The sequence below is a fragment of the Syngnathus scovelli genome, chromosome 13 (assembly GCF_024217435.2).
Source record: "Syngnathus scovelli strain Florida chromosome 13, RoL_Ssco_1.2, whole genome shotgun sequence".
NCBI classification, from domain to species: Eukaryota; Metazoa; Chordata; class Actinopteri; order Syngnathiformes; family Syngnathidae; genus Syngnathus; species Syngnathus scovelli.
In genome coordinates this window covers 5,884,794-5,892,112 of record NC_090859.1, presented here as the reverse complement: position 1 = coordinate 5,892,112, position 7,319 = coordinate 5,884,794, and the positions used below count along the sequence as shown (strand labels likewise).

Genomic DNA, 7,319 nt, shown 5'->3' with positions numbered 1-7,319 from the left:
CAACTGTTGGTTGATGCGTTCCGTTTGCCTCTGGATGGTAGCCCGATGTGAGACTCACAGTTGCCCCTATGAGCCTGCAAAATTCTTTCCAAAACCTGGATATGAATTGGGGACCCCTATCTGAAACAATGTCCTTTGGGAAACCATGAATCCTGAATATGTGGTCCATCATTACTGTTGCCGTTCGTTTAGCGGACGGCAACTTGGGCAGAGCGATAAAATGAGCCATCTTCGGGAATCTGTCTACAACAGTGAGTATGGGGAGGGGATGCAGCAAACCCATACGGGCGCCGTGGGAGTTCTTATTCCGGGCGCAGACGGGACAGGGTGAGACGTATTCCCTGACGTCTGCCCCCATGGAGGGCCACCAGAATAGCTGCTGGACGACAAACAGGGTTCTGCGCATGCCTGGATGACAGGAGAGTCTGGAGGTGTGAGCCCAATGGACAACTTGGGACCGTAATTGATCGGGAACGAACAGTCTGTTCTCAGGGCATCCACTAGGGGGTGGTTCGTTGCCATTGGCCTGCCGCACCAGGTCTTCGATAGGCCAGGTCACTGCTCTTACCACGCAACGAGGAGGCAGAATGGGTTCGGGCTTCTTGACTTCCGGACCTGGGCTGTAGACACGGGAGAGCGCGTCAGGCTTGGTGTTTTTGGATCCCGGTCTGTAAGACAGAGTAAAGTTAAACCGGTTGAAACAGAGCGACCAGCGGGCTTGGCGAGAATTCAATCTCTTGGCTGTCTTAATGTATTCCAAGTTTTTATGGTCTGTCCAGACCAGAAAAGGCTGCTGTGCTCCCTCCAACCAATGTCTCCATTCTTCTAAAGCCAGTTTTACCGCCAACAGTTCACGATCTCCCACGTCGTAGTTCTGTTCGGCTGGCGTCAGCCGTCTGTACAGGAACGCGCACGGATGGAGCTTGTTGTCACTCTTGGCTCTCTGGGATAGAATGGCCACTACCCCTTGATTGGAGGCGTGAACCTCCGCCACAAACTGTCGTGACGGGTCGGGAAGCGTGAGGATAGGGGCGGAGCTGAAGCGGTTCTTCAGCTCCTGGAAGGCCGCCTCCGCTTCCGCCGACCAGCAGAATGGAACCTTAGGGGACGTTAGAGCATGCAAGGGAGCCGCTGTAGCACTGAAGCCTCTGATGAACCGCCTATAAAAATTGGCAAAGCCCAGGAATTGCTGCACCTTTTTGCGGGAGTCAGGGGTAGGCCATTCAGTTACCGCGCTCACTTTTGCCGGGTCCATCTTTACTTTGCCCGGGGCTATGATGAAACCGAGAAAAGATACGGTGTTTGTGTGGAATTCGCTTTTCTCGGCCTTAACGTACAGTTGGTGGTCAAGGAGGCGTCCCAGAACTGTCTCGACGTGAGACCTATGGGTCTCCAAATCCGGGGAATAAATCAGAATATCATCTAAATATACGTACACAAATTGATCCAAACAGTCCCTCAGTACATCATTTATCATGGCCTGAAACACCGCAGGGGCATTGGTGAGGCCAAATGGCATTACTAAGTATTCAAAGTGTCCTCGATGTGTGTTAAAACCCGTCTTCCATCCGTCCCCCTCACGGATGCGCACTAGGTGGTACGCGTTGTGCAGATCTAACTTTGTGAACACCCGGGCTTGCTGTAATTGGTCGAACACGGTCGACATCAGGGGAAGAGGATACCGTTTTTTTATTGTGATCTGATTGAGGGGGCTGTAGTCAATACAGGGACGTAGGGTGCCGTCTTTTTTGCCCACAAAAAAGAACCCCGCACCCTCAGGCGACGATGACGGTCGAATCAACCCTGCTTGAAGAGAGGCGTCTATATAATCGTTCAGGGCCTGCTTTTCGGGGCCCGAAAGGGAATAAATCCTCCCCTTGGGTATGGTTGTTTCCGGCAGGAGTTCAATGGCGCAATCATAGGGACGGTGGGGGGGTAGGGAGGTAGCCTTGGCCTTGCTGAATACCTCGGCCCATTGGTGGTAACACGCGGGAACCCCGGTCAAGTCTGGAGTTTCCGAGTCTGGAGCAGAAGGCACAGAGCGCGGGTTAGATATGATACATGAATCTTGACAGTAGGACCCCCATCCCGTTATTTCCCCTGATCCCCAGTCTATAGCAGGGTTGTGGCGTTGAAGCCATGGATACCCGAGAATGAGGGGGTTCATTGGGGAGGTCACGACATGTAGTCGTATTTTCTCATGGTGGGGCCCAAAAGACAGCGAGACAGGTTCTGTTATGTGTGTTATCTCGAAAAGTGCCTGTCCATTGAGTGCCTTGGCGTTCACGGGAGTGTTCAGCAGTTCAGCTTTTATTCCCCATCGTCGAGCAAATACCCAGTCTATCAAACTTTCATCCGCTCCTGAGTCTATTAGCACGTCAAGTTCTATATTTTTTCCCAGCTGTGTAACCAGGCCCTTGGGGAGAACTCGCCCCGGGGACAGAGCAGCAGAGAAGGCGCTTACCTTCAGGGTCCTCCTCACCGGGCAGGAGAGGAGGAGGTGTCCGTGCTCACCGCAATAGTAGCATCTACCTTCCTGGCGTCGTCGTATCTTCTCCTCCTCTGTCAGCTTTGCTCTGCCCAACTGCATCGGTCCCGACTCCTGGTGCTGCCGATCCCCGTCCGGCCTGGGGCGAGTCGCCTCTAGGGCGGAAGAAACGGCTACTGGCACGACGGCGGGGGCGTTCCTGCTTCCGCGGTGCTTCCTCCACTCTTGCAGCCGGTTGTCGGTGCGGATAGCCAGCGCGATGAGGGCGTCGAGATCGGTGGGAAGATCCAGGGGAATTAGCTGATCCTGTATGGATCCGGAAAGGCCTCGGAGGAAGATGTCATACAGCGCCCTCGCATTCCAACCGCATTCCGCGGCCAGCGTGCGGAAACGGATGGCGTAATCCCCGACGGTCTCTTGTCCCTGGGATATCTGACAGAGTTGCCGAGCCTTCTCTCGGTCAGCGGAGATTGGGTCGAACACCGTACGCAGCGCCCCGACAAAAGCGGGGAGGGAGCGACAGGAGATGGAATCCCTGGCCCATTCTGCTGTGGCCCACGTGCGGGCCCTTCCCTTGGAACGTTCGGTGGGGAAATCCGCCGGGGACCTCTCAAAATGCATCTCGCACTCAGTAATAAAGGCCCGGCTAAGACCGGGTTCGCCGGAGTAGCGTTCTGGAGGAGCCAGTCTGGCACCGCCGGTCATGGGAGCGACGGCAAGGGGAGTCACGGGAGAAGCAGAGGATGGGCTGGAGGTCGCTGCTGGTCCCGCGTTTAAAAGCGAGAGCACGTCCTGCATTTGCTGACCCAGCTTTCCTACCTGGGCGGCGACCGCCCCTCTGAAATCTTCTTGGCTCTTTGCGAGCCCTCGGATCTCCTTGCCCAAATTGCCCACTTCTTTCTGGTGCTGGGCGAGCTGTGAGGCGTGGGAGCGAGCTGTGAGGCGTGGGAGCGCACTGCGGCGCATAGGTGCTCCGACTCTGACGGGTCCATGTCTGGCCAGTGTGTACTGTCAGGCAGAGAACAAGGCGGAGGACTTGGATGCAGAGTCTTTCTTTTCACGGATTTATTCCAACAAAAAGATGACCAAAAATACAACTCAAGGCGCCTCTTGCGAGGGAAACACTCGGCAAAAAGTCCAAACAAAAAGCGTCGCTCTCGGGCGAGACAAAAAGGGCTATAGGGAACAAGGCACTAACAAAAGGCGTCGCTCTGGGGCGAGACAGAAAGGAGGAATCTTACTAGGAATTCGGACGTCAAGGAATCGCTGGTGGTCGGGACGAGGCAAGACACACTGGCACAAGACAAGGGGAAGACACGGACTAAATACACACAAAAGGGCAGGGACGCAGGTGCTGACAATTAGCGTCAACCACACAGGTACACACAATCGGGATCAGGGAATACAAGACAACAGAAACAGGAAGGAACCACGAACTGAAACGGAAGGGATGACAAAATAAAACAGGAAGTGAAGTTACGACACAGACAAGACAGAAATCCGGAAAATAAACGTGACCACATGACAAATTAAAAACAATGCAGATACATGTTGTTTATTATCTTTTACATTGTGTTTATTATCTGGGTATGAGTCCCAATTTTATTGAAATTTTAAAACTAAATTTATGGTACACCTAAGTACCATTGTGTCTGATAAAAAAAAATAGAAGTAAAGTCTTACCACATTTAACTCTACACTTAACATTCATTCATGGGTTTTTCATTTCATAGTGGTATGCTGAAGAGAATAAAGCTATTTAATCTTTTCTTTTGACTCTGGGGAAAATGGATTGTGGAAGTTTTCACTATGCTTGAATTCTCTTTAAAATGTGCAGGCTGGCTTTTTATCTGATCGAGACTGTGATGCCCGCTGCTGACTTGGAAAAGACTGAGACGCTTTTGATAGGAAAACAGTGTCGGATATTCACGCTTAGTGCGTTTGTGTGAGAGGGAGATTATTTGCTTTATATCTTGTAATTTCCAAAAGAAGCTGATTCAGACTCCTGCGGCATTTTTCAGCTCTTAGTAATTAGTGGTTGTTGAGAAGAGGAATTATCTCCTTCAAAAGCCTTTCATAACGCTGATAACTACTGAGTGCATGTCTGCTGTCAGTCATCTGAATTGCCTCGATTGAGCAGCAGATTATCAAGGTTTTGTAATTATTAGGAAGTAATTAAGACTGAGCTGGGGATTGTTGGTCTTAAGTTTGAAATTATTGAAACGCAGGGCCATGAAATTATTGTGCTGCAGCGATAATGGAATATTACAAAAGAAAAACAATGGAGCATTATAACAGAACCATGATGTAGGTTTAGTGGATGCCACAGCTCTCATTGAAAAGAAAAATAATCATCACAAATAAGAAACACAAAAATACTTGCAAAGTCAACACCAGCATGCATTGGATCAGTGTGAAATGTTAGAAACGTAATAGAGAGAGAGAGAGAGAGAGAGAGAGAGAGAGAGAGAAAGAGAGAGAGAGAGAGAGAGAGAGAGAGAGAGAGAGAGAGAATCCAAAATCAGCTCGATGAGGTATTCATACTCAAATGGGTGCTTTAAATTTAGAGATTCGGCTTGACAGAAAATTAGTTGACATGGCACCAAACAGAAAGATGATTTTTATATTTCTAAAGATACCCCAGAGCCAAGCAGTTGTAATTATAGCCCAACCACCATTGTTAATGCACTCATAGGGAGAAGGTGTCAGAAGGTTAATGGGGAAGCTAATGGTTAGCGTGAAGGCTCTCCACATTTGTTTTAATTTTTTTTTTCCCTTAGAAGCTAATGTTTATTGTTCTGCAACATCTCTCTAGACTGTCAGTGCTGAGTGTTTTCATTAGGAGTGTTTTAAGCATCTGAAGGAGTCATTTTGGTCTGAGTGGAGTGTTAAAAGTAGAGAGAAGAGTTATATTCTGAAGCAAAAACAAGTTTCATCGAACATTTACCTTTTGGTGTTAATGGAGGTGTCGTGCTGGCTCAACGCCGGTCATGAATACAGAGCCCATAACATTTGTTTTGCTTGTATTTAAGAAATAAAAACACAATCTATACTCAACAGAAATGGTATCCATGCTATACAAATGGTGAGAACTAAAGAATGCCATAGAGACAAAAAAAATGTCTGGATTTGATATTAGTATGTCAACCTGTTCCACATACGTATTTGCATTCTGCAGCTCTGCACAAAGCTACAAGATCTCTTGTTCTTGTTGTGTCAATAAATGATAATAATATTTCAGGTATTTATGTGTGCGCTAGCAGTAACATTTATGAAAAAAATAAGTATTTTCATACAATGAATGATTTATTTTAATTATCTCAAAGGAGCGTTTTCTACAGATCACAAAAATGCTAAATTATGTGAAGTAAATGGTCGTTTTAAATGAAGTCTTAAATTTAAATTATTGGTTGATTGTAGTACACACAATAAGTCCAATCTATGTCTCTCTCTACAGGGATCCTCTGTTCACCAGCCTCAGGTTTATCATTCTCTTCATCTGGACCGAAACAGCAAACAAACACAATTCGTGCAGCGTTCCTCTTCAAACAAGTCTTTCCCCTGTGTGACATCAGACCGCATATAAAAAGCCTCTCATTAACATGAAAACAAGTAACAGTAACTATTGTAGCAACAGAGAGTGCTCTGCTAAAAGAGGAAAAAGAGCAAGCCTCTGATCAAAACGTTCCGTGAACTTTTAAATAAGCTCTTATTGTGTGTCCGTTTCAAACTTATTATAAGTATTTTTAAAATGAGCATCACCCTCATATTAGAAGATAACAGGTTGCAAACTGCTGGACGGCCTTTGCTAACTGCTTAATTTACTCTTCCTGTGCTCTCTGATGATTTTTGATGTCAAAATTTTGTTCAGATTCAGGGTTTTTCATTGAGTAATGAATTTACATGAATATGAAAATTTATTTAATGCAAATTTTATACCTTGACAGAACAGTCATGTACATTTTTCAGACTGCCGTAAATAAATGATTATATTCGCAAATGTTGTGTCGGTCGATGCATCCACCTGACTTTGTCTCAATGTAGCTTCATTTAAATATAGCGTAACTTGTTCTGGTCATATGTAATATGTATAAAGATAACAATTGTATATGGTTATGATCAATTTAATACATTTTTGATACCTTATTAATTGTTATAATACATTAATAATAATATTGTTACTTTTAAACAAACCCACATATTGAGTTGCAACACTAATTACATTTATGTTTCCAATCGCACAAACAATCCGATTCATCTAAAATGTAGTAGGCCTTGGACATTCTTTTTCTATTGTATTCAAGACTCTTGCCAGTTTGTTTCCTCTCGACCCTCTACATCCTGATGAGATCTCTTACCGTTCAAGGTCCCACCCATTTTTCACATTTTGTCAACAAGGCTTTCTGAGTAAAACATGGACAGGGCAGATAGCGGCCTGTCTGCCCCTACTGAACAAAAAGAAGGCATGAAATTAATTATTTCATCTTTTATTCAGAAGCTAAGTTTTGGGGCTCATCTCAAGTGTTTTAATTGAAACATTCCTAATCTCCACACCCTTCAAAACACTGGCCCTGACCCGGAAGTTATTGTCATGTGGCCATATTAAGAAGCATTTCGAGGAGATTTTATTAAATCGACGGACCTTTGATGTTAGTTTATTTTTGTCATCTGCTATAAACATCAGAATATGTTTATGGGCAATAATTGTATAATTTCTACGGTCAATATGTTGCATTTTTGCTGAGCAGAGGTATTCACACACCTCATGACTGGGAGATTACGAGCCATTTTATAATAACACATAATGTCAGGGCCAGTGCTTCGGAATAGA

The 7,319-nt window shown here is 45.9% G+C and overlaps 1 protein-coding gene across 2 annotated transcripts in view; it reads left to right on the top strand.

Moving 5' to 3' along the window:
- mbd2 (methyl-CpG binding domain protein 2) overlaps window positions 1-6,488 on the top strand; it is a 32,339-nt gene extending 25,851 nt beyond the window's left edge. For both annotated transcript variants that reach the window (XR_007485254.2, XM_049737231.2), the window contains one exon: window positions 5,946-6,488. The gene's annotated coding sequence lies outside the window, so the exon portion shown is untranslated. The remainder of the gene's footprint in view (window positions 1-5,945) is intronic.
- The last annotated feature ends 831 nt before the right edge of the window (window positions 6,489-7,319 follow it).